Source organism: Macrobrachium nipponense, chromosome 7 (assembly GCF_015104395.2).
Source record: "Macrobrachium nipponense isolate FS-2020 chromosome 7, ASM1510439v2, whole genome shotgun sequence".
NCBI lineage: Eukaryota > Metazoa > Arthropoda > Malacostraca > Decapoda > Palaemonidae > Macrobrachium > Macrobrachium nipponense.
Genome location: NC_061109.1, coordinates 101,592,980 through 101,612,740, shown reverse-complemented (window position 1 = coordinate 101,612,740; position 19,761 = coordinate 101,592,980). Strand labels below are relative to the sequence as shown.

Genomic DNA, 19,761 nt, shown 5'->3' with positions numbered 1-19,761 from the left:
GAGTTAAGTCAGTAGTGTCTGGAAAAAAATATGGTGGTAGTGTTAAGAGTTAGTTTTGGACTTATAATAGTAGTATTGCTAGTAGGGGAAGATATTTTTCATGTGATTTTAATACTCACCTTAGAGGAAGATTCAAATCTTGCCTTGCCACTGGCACTGGGGCCATTCCTGGCAGAGTAGGAGGATTCAAACTTGGCTCTACGCACATAAGGGGTGGAGCAGGGCACTGACTGATGCCTTCAATTGGTGCTGGCTGTGCAAGGGTAGGTCTGGGAGGACTGCATAGTTGGTCTGGAGCGAGGTAAGGGTGGGAGCCCTGAGACAGTTCAAAATTAGGAGGCGTGATGTCTTATCTTAACAAGACGTCATAATAGCCGGGAATGTATGTCGCCACCGCCAGAGTACATATTTTCGAATGGTGAGGTTGAGTGATCCTCAACCGGACAGTGGGCAGGAACATTTTAATGTGATTGAGGCTCTCTAGCAATCAGGTTATGCCTCTCAATCCTCACTCCAGAAGGAACTTTGTTTTCTCAAATTGAATGCTTGGACTTGGTGGGTGCGATAACAACCTCTAGGAGGTGCAACAAAGATGGGGGCCTAAGGTTGACGGGTCTGTCACTGCCTTGGCAATGGCAGGAGTGGCGGCCCATTTGGGGCAATGGGCCCATGAAGAGGTGTACCCATGCACACTGCACGAGTCACAAAAGCTCCTGCTATAATTGGGCCTTGGCCAGTTATTCCATTGCCAGTGGCTATTATTCTTGTTATTTTGGGGACGTCTATTCTGAGGGGGAGTGGGAGTTGACTGAGGAGGATCTGGTTTGGTGAGGTATTGCTTGGAAGAATGCCCCGGTCTATTACAACGCCCACACACGGGCTTACACAGCGGATTATTCTGCTTCTGCGTTATCTGGGAGTTGGCAAGAGAGGGCACAACAGGGCAAATTTTCTTATTCAAGGAGCTCTACAGCGGTTGGTGGGTGTCCAAGGTATCCGCCCACTTACAGCACTCCACAATCGTCTTTGGACTCTTATCCACCAAGTAAGTGGCAAGTTCAGGAGGGGCATAGGACAATCTACCAAGTAAGTGGCAAGTTCAGGAGGGGCATAGGACAATCCACCAAGTAAGTGTCAAGTTCAGGAGGGGCATAGGACAAAAAATCCTCCAACTGGAAAAGTTTGAGGATCTCGTCTGGAGAGCTCGGAAGGTGATAGCTCCCTTGCCTTCGAGGTGTTTCCCCAAGATGAGAGTTACTTCGGCAGGAGGAGTTGGAAGTTTTCCAGGACCTTATCTCTGTGATCAAGCCAGGCCTTTGGCTCGGATTCGTTCCACGGTCGGATGAGAATGCCCATGCTACTGAGGGTGGAGTGTGATGAATGGGATGTAGAGGGCTGTATGCCAGCATTAGCCATAGCCAGTTGGTGGGCCCTTTCTGCTGCCTTCTCTGCCCTTTCTGCTGCTTCCTTTCTCTCTTGAAATTATCTTTCTTTCTCCCTCTCATTCTTTCTTTCTCCTTTTCTTCTCTTTCCTTCTCCCTCTCCACTCTTTCTGCTGCCTCTTTTTTCTCCTGGAATTCTTTTTCCTTTTTCTTTCTATCCTTGCCTTTTCCTTCTCTTTGGCTACCCAAGTAGCTAATTCTTGGCCCCTCAGACCAGCGGCCTTCCTTGCCTCTGTAAAAGCCTTATTCTCCTCTAAGGCAGGATTGTTCGGCATTTTGGAGGAATGGGGAATGTGAGGGTATGAACGGGAAATTCCTAAAGGGAATCACAGGCCCTAAGCCCTGGAATGATGTTTCTCAGAAGGAGTAACATAGATGAATTCCACGAAGATGTAATGAGAACAAATTCTCTGCACAACAAAAGAAAGTGGAAAAGGTATCAGAGAATTCCCATCCAAGCTTAACAGATACCAAACAAGTATATAAAAGGGGGGTAATGAAACCCAAGGTTCATTTAAAGAATTAACATTTTTTTAAAGGCACTGTAATGAGGCAGAAAATTTTACTTATTTACTAATTACACTAGGACTTAAACTATGGCTTAGAACTAGTAATGACAAGATAATATAACCAGACAATCTAAGCATGGTATCTGAAGCAATATACAAGGGTATGTGAAGACAGCTCCGTAAAACCAATATGGTCTCAACACTATATACATGTTCTGGTGGCGGGATGACAATGAACCAACATGACCCAGAGGAGAGGTTTGGCAGGGAATACGAGCGAGGCAGGTAGGAAGGAGAGAGTATTAAGGGAAAAGAAGTGATCCAAGGCTAAGGAAAGGAGTTTGATAAGATTCATTATTGAATTTAAGGGCCTCTAAGTTTTTTAAATAGTGGCGTTTAAAAACTGCTGGAGATTTCCAACCCGTATATTTCTTCAGGTCATCGAAATTTATGTTGTGAAAGTAGTTAATGGAGGTAGCCACCGCTCGGATATCATGGACGTGTGGGACTGAATCCGGGTTGGCCTGTTTAATAAAGTACAGTATTTGTTGTCTAATACCTTTAAGAGAAATCGTACCTCCTTTCTCTCTAATGAAAAGGGGGTCCTAAAGATCTTTCGGATGTCCTGGCTAAGAAGGATTTAAGGGTAATGACAGGAATGACTTCCCATGGAGCCCATCTGTTTTGTGGGTCCTCGTTTTTAGCCAAGAACCTCCGATCTGGGGATAGTAATACTTCACCCGATGGGAGGAATTCCTTATGGTCTGGATTTCTAGAGAGAGCGGAGAGTTCAGATATTCTGGCACCTGAGGCCATGGCCATTAGGAATAAAGTCTTTCTGAGAAGGGTTATATAGGAGCATGACTCATTATTAGTGTCTGAGGCTAATTTAAGTACGTCATTCAAAAACCAAGAGACCGTATGAGGGTGGTCTATTGGTCTCAGACGGGCACATGCTCATCGAATCGAAGAGAAGTATGAATCTGACAAATTAATATTAAAGGCAACCTGAAAATCTTCCTTAAGGCCGATTTGATTGTCGTAATGGTACTAGCGGCTAGGCCTTTCTCAAATAGAGTTCTAAAGAACTAAATTGCCAGATTCGTGGTCATCTTATGAGTAGCTGAGTCTTTTAGAAAAATGGCCAACTTCTTTACTGCTGAATCATTTTGCCTGAGTGTTGATTCTCTTTTATCTGATTCTATGAATAAGATGTTTAGTGGATCAATACTAGCGTCCTTTTGGGCTGCAAACTTCATGAAGTCCATAAAGTTAATGCACTCAGAATTCTTAAGGAAGCTGACACAGTCTGAGTTTGTACTACCTGCGTCAGTTCTGGACGAGGGATCCGTTTGGGCCGGAGCTTCAGTTCTAGAAGAAGCAGAAACCAGTTGCTCTTTGGCCAGTTGGGTGCCACTAATGCTACTTGTCCTGTGAAAGATCTTAGCTTGTGCAGGACTTTCATCAGAAGATTCACCGGTGGAAATAGGTAAATCTTCTGCCAATTGTTCCAATCTATGGACATCGCATCTGTGGCGTAAGCTAGAGGGTCCAGGTTGGGTACCACGTAACATGGTAGTTTGTGGTTGGATTCTGTGGCGAATAGGTCTACTTGAAGGTCCGGGATTTGGTTGCAAATCCACCGGAACGACTTCCTGTCCAGGAACCACTCCAATTCCAGTGGAGTTTTCCTGGAAAGTGCGTCTGCGATAACATTCTTTACTCCTGCCAGGTGAGTTGCTGACAGGTGCCAATGATTTTTCGCCGCCAACGAAAATATCGTAATTAATACGTGATTTAGTTTGCTCGACCTGGAGCCTCCTCTGTTTATGCAATGTACCACCACTAAACTGCCTGATTGTTTCTGGCCGGAGTCAGCCGTGTTAAGGTCAGGAAAACTGCCATAGCTTCTAGAATGTTGATGTGGAACTGGCGGAACATATCCGACCATGTTCCCTGTACTTTCTTGTATTGTGAATATCCTCCCCAGCCGCTCAGTGATGCGTCCGTGTGGATGGTTAGAGACGGCGGAGGGAATTACTGTGGTACTGACTTGGCCAGATTCCGGCGTTTCGTCCATGGAATTATTGAGATCTTGTTCCTGAGATTGATGTTGGCGCTCTTCCTCCAGACTCGATTGATATCCTTCAATCTGGCTGTAATAGGACGTCTGTTACTGACGCAAACTGTAGCGAACCTAGGATTCTCTCTTAGGTACGTCGAGACGCCTTTTTGCTCTTGAGGAACTGTCTCATAGCCATTGCTATCTCCTTGACCTTCTTGGGTGGAAGAGATAGCTTGTGTTTGATTAGGTCCCATTGGATCCCCAGCCATTGGAAGCGGGAAGCTGGAACGAGCCGAGATTTTTTCCTTGTTTATCTGGAAGCCCAGAAATTCCAAGAATTTTATCACCTTGGCTGTTGATTTGCGGCAATCGTCAACGCTGGCTGCCCAAATGAGCCAGTCATCTAGATAGGCTACTAACATAACCCCTTGAGGTCTTAGTTCTTGAACTATCATCTCACCTAGTTTTGTACAAGTAACTTACCCAGCAGATATATACTTAGCTATAGACTCGGTCGTCCCGACAGAATTTCAAAACTCGCGGCACACGCGACAGGTAGGTCAGGTGATCCACCATTCCCGCCGCTGGGTGGCGGGGTCTGGAACTATTCCCGTTTTCTAAGCCATAATTTCTCTGTCGGTTGAACGGACAACACCTATTGTTCGTTCCTCCATCTTGGATTTCAACTCGTTTGCCGAGAATTTGGATTGGTTTTTTGGTGACGTATTCTGTTTTTTCTCTGGCTTGGCATACGCTTATTGTGGACTGTTTTTCGACTTTGGTTTTGACTACTCTTTCACGATGTCTGACGCTAAGGCTTCACCTATGTTTAGAGTTTGCAGTAGGGAAGGTTGTAAGGTTAGGCTGCCTAAATCGGCATTAGATCCTCATAGTATTTGCGCTAAATGCAGGGAGAATGAATGTTCTTTTATTAACACCTGTGTTGAATGCGAGAACCTTACGGAGCTTGAATGGAAAGACTTATCATCATATGTTAGGAAGCTTGAGAGAGATAGAGTGAGAAAGGCTTCAGCTAGGTCATCTAGTAGATCTTGCTCCTTAGAACAAGAAGTTAACTCTCCTACTAATGATTTTCCCTTAGCCTCAGCTGCTTCTCCCTGTTCTGAATCCAAAGATTCTTCGTCAGAGAGGGAAAATGTAAAGCTTCAATTAAGAAACTTCAAGCTCAGCTACGAGCTCTAAACCAAGGTAAGAGTGGTGATAGTGACTTGTGCAGTGTCCCCAGTGCAGTGGAGGGGGCGTCTGACTGGTTCCTCATTGCTCCTAGGCCTAGACCGCTTCCAAACTCCCAGGACCAGGGGAGGAGGAATGTCGAAAGCCGCAGGGAGGATGCAGAACATCCCCAACGGTCAGGCGTCCCTTCGGCAGATCCTGTTGTTAAGTCCCAGGCTGCCTCGGATTGCTGCAGAAAAGGCGTCCTAAGGGAGTGTTTTTCGGCCTCAGACTCTTCCTCTCCTAAACGAGGATGGAGTTCGGCCTCTCTTTCGCGCCCTTTGAAGAGAGCCTGGAAGGCGCCTAAAGGAGACGCGGCTGATTCCAGCCCAGAGCGTTTTCCCGAGGATTGGCCTTCGGGACCTAAGAAGACTAAACAAGAGGAGCCTTCTCTTCAGGATCCTACGAAGAAGTTTTTGGTTAATCTGCAAGAGCAGTTAGCTTCTCTCGTAGGCTCTTTTGCTAAGGACTCTACAAGGAGGAAGGATGTTTCGCTCCCTGTTAAGAGTTCCGCTAAGCGCCCCTCTTCGTATAGGAGAGAACCCTCACGATCTCCAGGGCGTTTATCGCCTTCGTCGAGAGACTCGTCCGATAGGAGTTGTTCTCCTGAGAGAAGAGTCCTTTCGCCCTATAGGCTGTCTTCCCGAAGCGCCCTCTGAGACGCCGTGAATCGAGCAGAAGTCTCGATCGGTTTAGGTTCAAGGAACCGGAAAACCGATTTAAGTATCAGGATCCTTTGGGTCTGCAGGACCAGGAGCCAGACAGGCGCAAAGAGGCAGCAAGACGCAAGAAAGGGCGTCAAGAGCCTCTCAGAACACAGGATTCAGGACGTCAGGATTCTGCTAGAAGGCAGGAATCAGGACGCCATGAGCCAGGACGCCATGAGTCAGGACGCCAGGAGTCAGGGCGCCAGGAGTCAGGGCGCCAGGAGTCAGGGCGCCAGGAGTTAGGACGCCAGGAGGCAGGACGCCAGGAGTACGTTAGGCGTCAGTGTTAGGGCGCCAAGAGCCTGTTAAGCGTCAGGAATCAGGACGCGGGGATCTTTTCAAGCGCCCTGAATCAGGACGCCAGGAGCCTAGCAAGCGCCACGAACCTGGCGAACCTAGACAACAAGAGTCTAGTAGGCGCAAGAAGTTTTTCCGACAGGGCAGGAGCCTCACTCTTCGTATAGAAAGTGCTAATGTTCCCGCGACTCCCCTTCTCGGGAAAGGAGTTCTTCTCCCGGAAAGAGCCAGATCACTCCAAAACGGTCTCCTTCTGTGGATCAGTTGGACCAGGTATCGGAAGACGACGAGCCAGTAGATGTAGCAGTTTCTGACTACAAGAGACTTTCTCTTTTGCTGCTAAAGGAGTTCGGAGACTCCCTTCATCCTGCGGACCCTCCTTCACCAGGATCGTTGATGTCTAGCACTAAAGCTCTCAAGTCGTCTTCCTTCGTCAAGATGCGCCCCGCTCTTTGTATGAAAAAGGCATTAAAGACTTTTTCAGAGTGGTTGACTTCCAGAAGGGAAGCGGGCAAGACAGTTTTTTCCTGCCCTCCTTCCAAGTTAACAGGCAAACCAGGAAGGTGGTACGAGACCAAAGAACCTATGGGTTAGGCCTTCCTTCTTCCGCAGATGCGGATTTGCTTCCTTAGTGGACTCTTCTAGGAGGAAGTCTTTGCTGTCTGCTAAGGCAACTTGGGGCATGTGTGAGCTAGACCACCTTCTAAAGGGCCTCTTTAAAACCCTATAAGTCTTCAATTTTATGGATTGGGCGGGCTTTGGAGCTTTAGCGAAGAGAGCTCAGGACACTGACTTTGTTTCCATGGAGGAACTTTCGAGCGTCCTGGCTTGCCTGGACAGAGCGGTCATGGACGGTTCCGTTGAAGTTGCCTCTCTTTTTGGAACGGGAGTATTAAAGAAGAGATCGGTCTTTAGCTCTTTCTTAGCAAGAGCAGTATCACCTTTGCAAAGGACATCTCTTCTTTTTGCACCGTTATCCCCGCACCTATTTCCACAAGAGACTGTTAGAGAGGTTTCTAAATCTCTTACGGAGAAGGCAACTCAGGATCTCCTCACGCACTCATCCAAGAAGTTTAGGCCGGCAGTGCCTATAGAGAAAAAAGAGAGACCCTCTTTTGTACAGCCCTTTCGAGGTGCCTCCTCTTCTAGAGCCCCTCTTAGAGGTCGCAGACCAGATAGAAGGAGTAGACCATCTAGAAGGTCCTTCGGGAAGTCTAGATGAGCAGGAAGTCCTCCAGACGAAAGTAGGCGCCAGACTACTCCACTTTGCCAAAGTCTGGGCGCAGAAGGGAGCGGACTCCTGGTCCCTCTCTATCCTGAAAAAAGGATACTTGATCCCCTTCAGGGAAAATCCTCCCTTGACGACAACTCCAAGGGAGTTGACCGCAAGATACTCGGATCCGGTCCGAAAGCTTGATATTTTGCAAGCAGTGGAACAGATGATTTCCAAGGAAGCGGTAGAACTGGTTCAAGATCTCCAGTCTCCAGGATTCTACAATCGGCTATTCCTGGTACCGAAAGCATCGGGGGGTGGATGGAGACCGGTTCTAGACGTCAGTGCCCTGAATTTCTTTGTATTGAAGAAGAAATTTTCAATGGAGACGTCTTCCTCTGTTCTATCTGCTCTTCGTCCAGGGGACTGGATGTGTCCCTGGACCTTCAGGATGCGTATTTCCATGTGCCAATTCATCCGGCAGCAAGGAAGTATCTGAGGTTCATGTTCCAAGGGAACGTGTTCCAGTTCCGAGCGATGTGCTTCGGACTTTCGACTGCCCCTCAAGTCTTTACGGACATCATGAAGAATGTAGCTTATTGGCTACATCTGGAAGGGATCAGGATCTCGTTATATCTGGACGATTGGCTAATAAGAGCCCAATCGGAGAAAAAATGTCTGGAGGACCTATTAGTTACTCTAAAGTTGACAAAGTCCCTAGGACTTTTAGTAAATCGCGAGAAATCCATGCTGACTCCCCAGCAGAGTATTGTCTATCTGGGGATTCAGATGGATTCTCGGGATTTCTAGCGTATCCTTCGCAGGAAAGGAGAGAACGCTGCTTAGAAAAGGTGGCAGTCTTCTTAAGGAAAGAACATTGTTCCGCGAGGGAATGGATGAGCTTACTGGGGAACCCTCTCCTCGATGGAACAGTTCGTTTCCTTAGGAAGACTACACCTACGACCCCTTCAATTTTATCTGAAGGAGAAGTGGGATTGGAAGTCCAACAATCTAGGAGATACATTTCCAATCTCGAAAGGGATCAAGGAGAATATCCGTTGGTGGTTAGATCCACAGAAACTAAGCAAGGGAATCTCCCTTCGCTTACAGAACCCTCGCCTAGCGTTTGTTTGCAGACGCCTCAGATTCAGGGTGGGGAGCGACCCTAGGTTCGGAAGAAGTGTCAGGCACTTGGGAAGGAGAACAAGTGTCCTGGCACATAAACAAGAAAGAGCTAACAGCCATTCATCTAGCTTTGGTTCATTTCGAGGAACAGGTCTCAGGTCTGGGGATTCAGATTCACTCGGACAACACAACAGCCCTCGCTTATATAAAGAAACAAGGGGGGACCGCATTCCTTTTCCCTGTAACGAATCAGCAAAGGATCTGCTGATTTGGGCTCAGGAAAGGAAGATCTCTCTCCTCACAAGGTTTGTGCAGGGAGAGAAAAATGTCCGAACCGAGATCTGTTAAGCAGAAAAGAACAAGTCCTACCCACGGAATGGACTCTCAATCCTCAGATTTGCCAACAACTGTGGCATCTGTGGGGAAGGCCCAATATAGACCTGTTCGCGACCAACAGAATCACAGATTAGAAACCTATTGCTCCCGATCTCGGATCCTCAAGCAGTAGCAGTAGACAGCTTTCTGCTAGATTGGACGGGCTTGGACGCATACGCCTTCCCTCCTTTCAAGATAGTAGGGAAGTATTGAGGAAGTTCGCTTGCTCGGAAGGAACAAGAATGACCCTCATCGCTCCTTCTGGCCGGCTCTCGATTGGTTCACAGAGGTGCTGGAGTGGTTAGTGGATTTTCCAAGATCGCTTCCACTGAGGAACGATCTTCTCAAACAACCCACTTCGACAGGTTTCACAAAAACCTCCCCGCTCTAAGTCTGACCACCTTCAGACTGTCGAAGGACTTGTCAGAGCAAGGGGCTTTTCACGAGAAGTGGCGAAGGCTATTGCAAGAGCCAGAAGAGTCTCCACTTCTAAAGTTTATCAGTCGAAGTGGGAGTTGTTTAGAAGATGGTGTAAGGGAAAGAAAATATCCTCCTCCAGTACCTCTGTAACTGAAATCGCAGAGTTTCTCCTATATTTGAGAAAAGACTGTAACCTGGTGGCAGTTTCAACAGTGAAGGGTTACAGAAGTATGCTGGCCTCAGTTTTTTGCGGACATAGAGGAATAGATCTGACGAATAATAAAGATCTTCATGACCTTATAAGGTCTTTTGAGACCACGAAAGAACATGTAATCAAGAAGCCTAGCTGGAACTTGGATGTGGTCCTCAAGTTCCTAATGTCGGAAAAAATTTGTACCGTCTCAGCAGCTTCGTTTAGAGACTTAACGAGGAAAGTCATTATTCCTTTTTGCGTTAGCAACAGCCAAGAGAATTAGCGAGTTGCAAGCTTTGGAAGGTAAAGTGGGGTTTAAGAAGGATTCAGCGATTTGCTCCTTTAAACCATTTTTTCTAGCAAAAAATGAAAATCCCTCAAAGCCTTGGCCAAGAAGCTTTGAGATAAAAGGACTATCTTCATTAACGGGAGAGAACTAGAAAGGACTTTGTGTCCAGTCAGGGCACTCAAGTTCTACCTGGAGAAGAAGAAGTTGCTGAAAGGTACAGAAGAAAGTCTTTGGTGCTCTGTAAGAGATCCGAAAAGATCGATTTCTAAGAACGCCCTTACATACTTCATAAAAGATGTAATAAGGGAAGCTCACCTTAAGTGCGAAGAAGAGCATCTCAAGGTTCTCAGAGTGAGAGCTCATGAAGTGAGAGCCATAGCTACGTCTATGGCATTTCACAAAACATGGTCTCTTCAGGCTCTTATAGAGTCGACATTTGATGTAATTCGGTGTTCGCCTCGAATTACCTAAGAGACGTTAAAATTTCGTACGAAAAGTGCTTTGCTCTGGGAGCGTATGTTTCGGCGAATTCAGTGCTGGGAGAAGGGGCTGAGGCTAATCCTTCCTATTTAGTTTAATGCTTAAATTACTGTTTATTGGTGGTTGTTTTTATTGGTTAATTGTCAGAGGAATAGGGAACCTCTTACAATTCATAGATTATAACAATACTAACATGGTCAGGTGATCGGGATTGGCTTCAGTGCTCTTTGTGAAATTTTTTTTTAATAACCTTAACTCTGTCATGTAAGAGGGCGAGTCTCCATTGATATGACAAAAGGTCAAGGCTCTACCATGTAAGTGGGTCAGCCCCCATTGGTACGATCCAGTATAGGCTCTGTCGCGTAAGCGGGCTAGCCCCCATTGACACGATCCAAAGAGTTATTCAACCATAGGTTCATTCCTCGTTGAAACTCTTGAGGCAAGCAGACTCATCGACAGTAGTCATGAAGTCTTTAGCCCAATCAGGTAGGAACTATGGATTATGTTATCCAGAACATAGGTTGTTTTTTCCCTGTTTTTTAATGTATTTAGTTTAAGTATTATTTTGTTTTTAGCTGTCTCTTGCCCGCCACCAAGGGTGCCAATCAGCTAAGTATATATCTGCTGGGTAAGTTACTTGTACAAAAATGATATTGTTAAGATACAATAAAGTTTTGTACATACTTACCTGGCAGATATATACGATTAATGGCCCACCCATCCTCCCCTCAGGAGACAGGTGGAAGAGAAATTATGGCTTAGAAAACGGGAATAGTTCCAGACCCCGCCACCCAGCGGCGGGAATGGTGGATCACCTGACCTACCTGTCGCGTGTGCCGCGAGTTTTGAAATTCTGTCGGGACGACCGAGTCTATAGCTAAGTATATATCTGCCAGGTAAGTATGTACAAAACTTTATTGTATCTTAACAATATCATTTTGGTGAATATCCTGGGCGCGATGTTGAGTCCGAACGGCATGACTGTAATGAGTAAGCCTGCTTTCCTAGTCTGAAACCTAGGTACGGAGAGAAGTTCCTTGCTATTGGAACATGATAGTAAGTGTCTGTAAGATCTATAGAGGTGGTGACAGCCCCACGGGGAAGTAAGGTCCGCACCTGCGAGGCGGTCAGCATGCGGAACTTGTCGCAATGAATGTATGAGTTGAGACGGGACAAATCCAGAATCACTCTTCTTTTGTCCGAGTCCTTCTTTGGGACACTGAACAGACGTCCTTGAAACTTTAGTCGTTTTACTCTCTTTATAGCTTTCTTCTGCAGGAGATCTTTGGTATATAGTCTATAAGGTCCGCCGTTGGCATCTGATAAAACTTGATTGGCGGAGGGGGCTCTTTCTCCCATTTCCACCCCAGACCTTTTGAGACTATACTGTGGGCCCATGGACTGAAGGTCCAATGGTCCCGGAAGAGATATAATCTCCCTCCCACCTGCGGGCTCTCACTGGTTGGCTGCAGGTCTGCTTCTTCTTGTGCCTCTTCCGAAGCCTCTACCTCTTGCTCCGCCACGTAGCTAGGCGCCATCTCTGGCTCTGCTACTTCTGGCATGCCTATTGTAGCCGCGCAATGCGCCTTGTGACTCATAGGAGGGGTTGAAGCCTGGGGGGTTACTATGGCTGTTGAGGCTGAAGGCTGCTGAGCCGGCGTAGTTTGTACCAGAACAAGCTGCTGCTGCGGTTGAGCCTTAGATGTCAAGGCTTACCGACCTGAGAGACCGGACCGCTTGCACTATTGCCTGAGGATAAGAGGTCCGGTATGGATGGAACTTCCTTGGCCTCTTCCTAGGTCTGGATTGGGGTCCTAAGCCATCAAACTTCCTTTTGAAAGGAAGTCCCCAACGGACCCGAAGACTCTGGTTAGTTCTGGCTGCCTCATGAAAGACGTTGTTAACTTCGTCTTTCGGGAACAGATTTTCTCCCCATATTGAGGAATTTTATGAGTCTGTTAGGCTCGTGCCTTATAGAGGCAGTCGCCAGGACGTACTTTCTGCAGGCTCGTCTCGCCATAATGAAATCGTACAGGTCCGTTCGGAAAGTCTGTAATAGGGCTTTCGTAAGGACCCGGAACAACTGTTCTTCAGTGTAGGATGACGCGACCAACTCCGCTGCAGTGATTGAGTTGATCGACCTTCCTAATCTGGTTCTTGCCTCGAATTCCTCTTTGACCAAGTAATCCGGAATTCTAGGTAGCTTCTCTGCCAATAGGGTGGGGGCGCATTCCGGGTCGAGTTTACCTGCCATAAACGTAGCCGGAGGGTCCTCCCAGAACTCTACATCTGCGAGGAAGAGCAGAGAGGTAGCCTCTATCTCCTTTAGTGCTGGTAAGGGTTTATCCTCTGTTGCAGCTTACATGGTTAGTTCCGCCACTTTGGTTGTACAGGGTGACGGAACTCCTTCTGGGGTCACAAACCTAGTGAAGCTACCTTTATGGGGCGTCAGTTTGGTGTTAACCCATCCCCATTTAGAAAGGGTGCGAACCCATACAGCTTGATCTTGGTCCCTAGGGAAGATCACTATCTCCTTCGGGACCTTTAAATACTCTAACTAGCGCGTGTTCCGCTAGCCTGACGAGTCCGGGAAATGGGAATTGGAGACCCCCCCTGTGGAGAACTCACAGTCCTCCACCGGGCGGGTTCCGCACCCTTTGATCGTCAACTTCCCATCTGAAAATGGGGCATGTAATGCTTGTCGCCACAGGTTGTTATTCTCAAATGGCGGCATGTTAGACGTACCCCGAACTGTCATAGTCAGAGCTGTGGGGCCAGAGTTAACTCCTACGAGAGCAATGAATAAAGAAATTCTTTGGGTGTATTTGCCTGCTCCTGATTCTGTCCTTGGAAGGTAGATGTATGTCTAGTCTGTGGGATCTGAGATCCGCTGGACTGGAGAAGAGGAAGGACCTCATCTCTATTACGGTCGGCAGAATCGGAAGGCTACGCATTATCGTAGTCGAATACCTGACCCATCTACCGTTCCCACCGGAGTGGGGAACGACACAAGAACGGAAACTGAGCTACGGCAACTTAGTGCAACACTCCGGCAGCGGATGTGAGGGTGAGTCACACTCCGTCGGCACCTTAAAGGTCTGGAGATATCTACAGTGTAGTCCCCAAAGCTTAGCCTACCCAAAGTCTCATCTCCCATTGTCTTAAGTAATGCTGGCGGAACGGGCTGAAGCGGCGGATCAGGGGAAGGTAATTCCTCTATCTGAACCTGCCCGCCTCTATTGGGGGGAGCGTAGCTCCTAGCCCGAACCCGTAGGCGGGGGCGGACAACTGGAGAGAGAGACCACTGAGCAGCGGAGCTGTATAAATGCTGAATCCGGAGCGATGTCCGGCGGCTGGTGTGGTACTAGACCGCTGTAAGGCCGGCGGAGCTATCCACTCGGAGACATAAGGGATTACATATAATACCAGTAACCCCACCGCTCCCACTCCTTTCTTCCCCACTTAAGTGAAAGACTTGAGCGGTCGTTTGTCGATAAGACTACTAGCACCGCGAGTTATAAGCGTCTGGCAGAGCCGAGCTAGGAAGTGGGGGAAGGGGGAAGGGGGGTAGGAGGTATGTGGGGTGGTCGGTCGTGATCGTCTGGCCACCAACCCGAGCAGAGATGGACACCTATTGAAAGCTGTGTAGCCTACTACTGTAGGGGTAGTAGGCCAACTGGGCCTATGGCCCGTCGTGATTGGTACAGCGGCTGATCGGTGATCACTCTCAACCGGGAGGACATGGCCTACTACTAAAGGTTATACTAAAGGAGGCTGGGACAAGACGATACACAAACCAGACCACTTAATGTACAGCAATACAATAGACAATATATAATAATAATATATACAATTAATAATGAGGCATCATAGAAGAGTTGCAAAGGAATATAAGGCGAAAGGAGAATATCCAGTATGGATCTAGCTTAACCTTCCAAGATCACTACAGAACCGGACAGGTAGGCCAAATCTCCTCCAAGACATCATGATGTGGGCAGTGGCCCTTGAACAAACCTACTAAATTCAAATTTTTCGATCTAGATTGGCAGGGAGGATAGGTCCCACAATGTGATAAGAGAGAGGTTCTCTATCCCTGACATCCTCCCCTCTAGCACTGTACCGCTGACAGGGGGAGAGGCATAAAGGGTACAGGGGTAGGGACACTTAGCCTACCTTCCAAGCCTAACTTAGGCTTGGTCGGTTAACCCAGGGAGGGAAGCAACTCTTCCAACCTCTCAGTGATATGAAATCAACATGCATAATTCAACATCTATTTGGTTCATATTAAACAATAACTCATGCATGTCTCACACTGGGAGAGAGAGAGAGAGGACTCTCTCCTCTCCCATGATAAATGAGATAGGCTGCTAGTAGCCTAACAATTTTACATGTACAATATGCTAAAATTATGCAGAAATAGGCACGAACACGCTCTTGAGAAGCTGGGGAAGGGGGGGCAGAGGCTAGAATATAAACTAATCAACCTTTCTTTAAAACCCCAGAGGACGTCATGAGCGTGTTAGGCCTTCCTCTGAACCAATCCTAACTTGGTCGGTTAATAATTAAGCACGTAATATGAAATACGTCACTGATGACTGTATGGAATACTCAAAAAATCATAAATGTGCGTAAACAATATAATATACAATACCATAATGAGGTATCATGGAAGAGTCGCAAGAGGAACATAAGGTGTAAGGAAAATACCCAGCATGGATCTAGCCTAACTCTCCGAGATCACTATGGATCCAGTCAGGTAGGCCAGATAAACCTCCAAGGACGTCATGGCGTGGACGGTGGGCACTCAATCAAACCCTCCATACTTGAAATTTTTGATCTGGTTGGGTAGGGAGGATAGGTCCAACAGTATGACAAGAGAGATACACTCTTATCCTTGATATCCTCCCCGTTAGCACCATAGCGTGGACAGGGGGAGAGGTAAGGGTATAGGGGTTGGGGCACCTAGCCTACCTTCCAAAACCTAATCTAGGCCTGGTTGGATAAGCTAGGGAAGGAAAGCAATTCATCCAACCTCTTCAGTGATATAAAATCATGAACGTGCATAAATAAAAAACTTATCTGGTTCTCATTAAAACAATAACGTATGCATGTCTCGTATCGGCAGAGAGAGAGAGGACTCCCTCCTCTATGATGATAAATACGATAGGCTAGCTAGTAGCCCTACAAGGCACATATATGATATGAAATATAAAATTAACATAAAAATAAGTATAAAATTAAATGAAATAACCAATAATAATGACGCATGTGTCTGATGATGCACCCAAATGGCGAATAAACTAGCGGCACCCCAGTATGTTTTTTAAGGGACCGAAGGCTAAAAATGGAATGCATCGTAACCATACAAATTATGAAAACACAATTTGGAATACTCAAGTTGGATTGAAGAAGCAGAGAGTTCCACGGAAGACGTAACTTCGGCAATTTAAGCCACCAAGGGAGCAATTGGAGAAGCATGCGAAAATACGAAGGCTAGTTACAGGAATGTAGATGGCGCGCGGGTCGAGTAGTAGTAGCAAGAGCGAGAGCGAGGTAGGGAGAGTAACCTTTGTAACGGCTCTAGCCTTTGTAACGGCTCCCACCGTGGGAGGGATTTTGGAAAGGAATCCTCTAATTGGCAGAGGACCTGTGAGTTGTGGCTTCCACTCACCTTGTACTTTATACCCGACACCCTCTGGGTGCTCGTGCGAGGGTAGTAACCTCAGCATACCATGCTAGCTTTTTTCTCTGGTATATTTAAGATCTATTTATAATTAGAAAAGTGAGCTACAGGAACTTTTCGCCAGCAGACACAGGTCGAACCCAGAAATATATATATATATATATATATATATATATATATATATATATATATTATATATATATATATAGTATATATATATATATATATAATATATATATATATATATATATATATATATATATATATATATATATATATAATATATATATATATATATATATATATATATATATATATGTATATATATATAATATATATATATATATATATATATATATATATATATATACAGTGGACCCCCCGTATTCGCGTTCTCCGGATTCGCGGACTCACTGATTCGCGGATTTTTCTTTGGAACCTATCTAGAAATTATTCGCGGAAGGACTCGCCCATTCGCGGGTTTCTCTGTGGAACATATACATAATTATTCGCGGTCATCCCCGGCTATTCGCGGATGCGAATTTTTATGTGTTTACTATTCGTTCAAGGACATTTCATAATGATATGGTTATTCTGTTTATTAGACATTCCTTATAAATCTTGATGTAATGAATTGAATAAAAATATCGTAGGATAAAATTGGTAAGCAACATAATATGAAATAAAGCATAACAGAGTGAGTTTGGCAACTGAGAAAATAAACAATCGTATACGTACAGCCATCTCTCTCTCTCTCTCTCTCTCTCTCTCTCTCTCTCTCTCTCTCTCTCTCTCTCCTCTCTCTCACACACACACACACAAAATGATAGATAGGAAACAATAACAGAATATGTATTGCTTGAATACGATATGGCAACAAAGTTTTGGTCTGACTGAAGTGTTGAGTTACTTTGACACTGACTTACATGTCATTCCTGGTCATCTCACAGCCACGGATAGACATCAACTTCACAGCCGAGAAAGGAAATTGTATACAAAATAAATATTTTCCAGATGAAAAAGCAATTGGAGGGCCTATGTTATCCCATAAAAAAAAAACTCTCGCTTGGATAACTGTAAGATGTAGAAAGAGAGAGAGATCAGGCAGGGTGGATGTAGGAAGGAGATTTAAGCAGTACCTGGAAATGAAAAACAACCCCTATACTAATCTTATAATTATAGCCTTATTAGGGTTTGTCTCAAAGACATTCAAAGGTGTGTCACACGTGACAGTTGTTGTTTTTGTAAAATTGGCGTCAGGGCAGATTTTTTAAGCACCACTGTGTTAATATATTATTAATAATTTGTTCATTACCTTCGATAACACGCCAAATTTCACGTTAGATAATCATAAAAATCTCTAGGATTGCGCGACTGCGCAAATTGGAAAACAATGGTGCTAGATTAAATCTGAAAACTCCAGATATAGCGTGAAATGCTGTAGTTTAGCAACACTGCCATTGAACTTACATAAATACGTATTGGGTCAATTGGGTACGCATTGTGCAGGCAGTACATTTTATGAAATTTTTTAAGATGATTTTCTAATTATGATATGTATGTACGTACGTACATAAATTGTTTTAGGATGATAATAAAAGTATGCAGACCATATCTAAATAGTACGTGAATACAATGATTATATACATATTTGTAGCAGGGTACGTATTTTTCTGTCTGCGGCAAGCAGTACGTACATGTACGTGTATTTTTCATACGTACATAATGAGTATATTTTCGTGACAAAGTAAATTTTTATGATGAAAAAAGCTTTATTAATTTTCAAATATTACAGTTCGGTAATACTTTCATGTAAACACAGCAAAATGTCGGTAACAAAGTCGGGTTTTCTTAAAAGATGCTCTACCCAAGCCAACTTTCCGCAGATAAACAAATCTTATGATGCCGTGACGCCTTCTTTGAGCAGTACCCAAACGAAATGATATTTAAAACGCTATTGGCTGTTGTCTGCACAGCAGCCAATCCAGGAGCAGCATTCATTTTCCTTGTCGCTCATTGGTTGTACACTTGGTGTGTGGATTGGTTGAACCCTGGCATGGGCCCCATTTCGCGGAGATGGAATTGTGGGTATCGCGCATCTAGTACCCAGCAGCCTCACTGCGCAGAAACTTACGGGTATACGCGAACGTTAAAGCAAAGCTCTTGTGCGTATCAGCAAATATCAGTGTGCATCGTACCGAAAATGGCCCCTAAAAAGCGCCCTGCTCCTTCTAAGGCTTCTGGCCAAGAAGTTAAAAGAAAGAAGACTGTCATGAAGCTTGACGAGAAGGTGAAACTTCTCGATATGTTGAAGGAGGGAAAAAGTTATGCTGCAGTCGGCCGCCATTTCAAAGTGAATGAGAGCACAGTTAGATTTATAAAGAAAAAAGAAAATGAAATAAGAAAAAGTGTTAGTATGACATTCTATGGCACCGCAAAGGCTGTGTCCACAGTGAGAGACAAAACCATTGTGAAAATGGAATCTGCACTCGTGTTCTGGATAAAGGACTGCAGGAAGAAGAACGTGCCCCTTGACTCCAACATCATACGCCAAAAAGCACGACAGATCTACCAGCAGCTATCAACTCCTACTGCTTCACAAGGTGGTGAGGAAGAGGAAGCCGAAGCTGAAGATGTGGAGGCACTGGAAGGCGATGAAGAAGGGACGTTGGAATTCTTGGGCTTTGGAGAACCAGCTCTTGAAGAGGAAGACGAAGAAGAAGAACCACAACCGGGACCGTCCTCAGCTCCCCAAGGATTTCAGGCTAGCAAAGGATGGTTCCACCGGTTCCAGAAAAGGTTCCATCTAAAGTCTGTTTCCCTACATGGGGAAGCTGCATCTGCAGACAAAGAGGCAGCCGCAAAATATCCACAGGCCTTCATGAAAATAATCCAGGAGAAAGGATATCGCCCAGAACAGGTGTTCAATATGGACGAAACTGGCCTGTTCTGGAAGAAAATGCCGTCCCGGACGTACCTTATGAAGGATGAAGCTAAAGCCTCCGGATTCAAGGCACAAAAGGACAGGGTGACCCTCTTGATGTGCGGGAATGCGGCTGGTTTCATGCTGAAACCAGGCCTCATTTACAAGGCTGCAAATCCCAGGGCACTCAAGAACAAGAACAAGGCGTTACTGCCCGTCTTCTGGATGCATAATCCCAAGGCCTGGATCACCAAAGTCCTGACAGAGTACTGGTTTCACCATAGGTTTCATTCCTCAAGTTAGGCAATACCTGGCCGATTTGGACATCAACTTCAAGGTCTTGCTGATAATGGACAACGCTGGTGGCCACCCTTTCGATCTTTATTCCAAAGGAGTCCAGCTTGAGTTCCTTCCTCCCAACACCACCTCTCTCCTCCAGCCTATGGATCAGGGCGTCATCCGTGCCTTCAAGGCACTCTACACCAGGAACTCCCTCCAGCACCTTGTTGATGCAATGGACCGTGACAGTGAATTTACGCTGAAAGATTATTGGCGTAAATTCATGATTGCCACGTGTCTGTCTGTCATTGACCGGTCGTTGAAGGACATGAAGAAGGAGACACTGAATGCCTGCTGGAGTAAGTTGTGGCCAGACTGTGTCCATAATTATACAGGCTTTTCTCCCCAGGAAATCCAGCATTCAGCCATTAATAAGGCAGTCCAGTTGGCAAAAATTCTTGGTGGTGAGGGCTTTGACGATATCACCGAGGAAGAAGTCGGCACCCTCATTGATGCCCACTCTGACCC

The 19,761-nt window shown here is 45.8% G+C and overlaps 1 protein-coding gene across 5 annotated transcripts in view; it reads left to right on the top strand.

The window, feature by feature from the left end:
* LOC135217257 (phosphorylase b kinase gamma catalytic chain, skeletal muscle/heart isoform-like) overlaps window positions 1–19,761 on the top strand; it is a 294,050-nt gene that overhangs the window by 177,694 nt on the left and 96,595 nt on the right. The window lies entirely within an intron of this gene.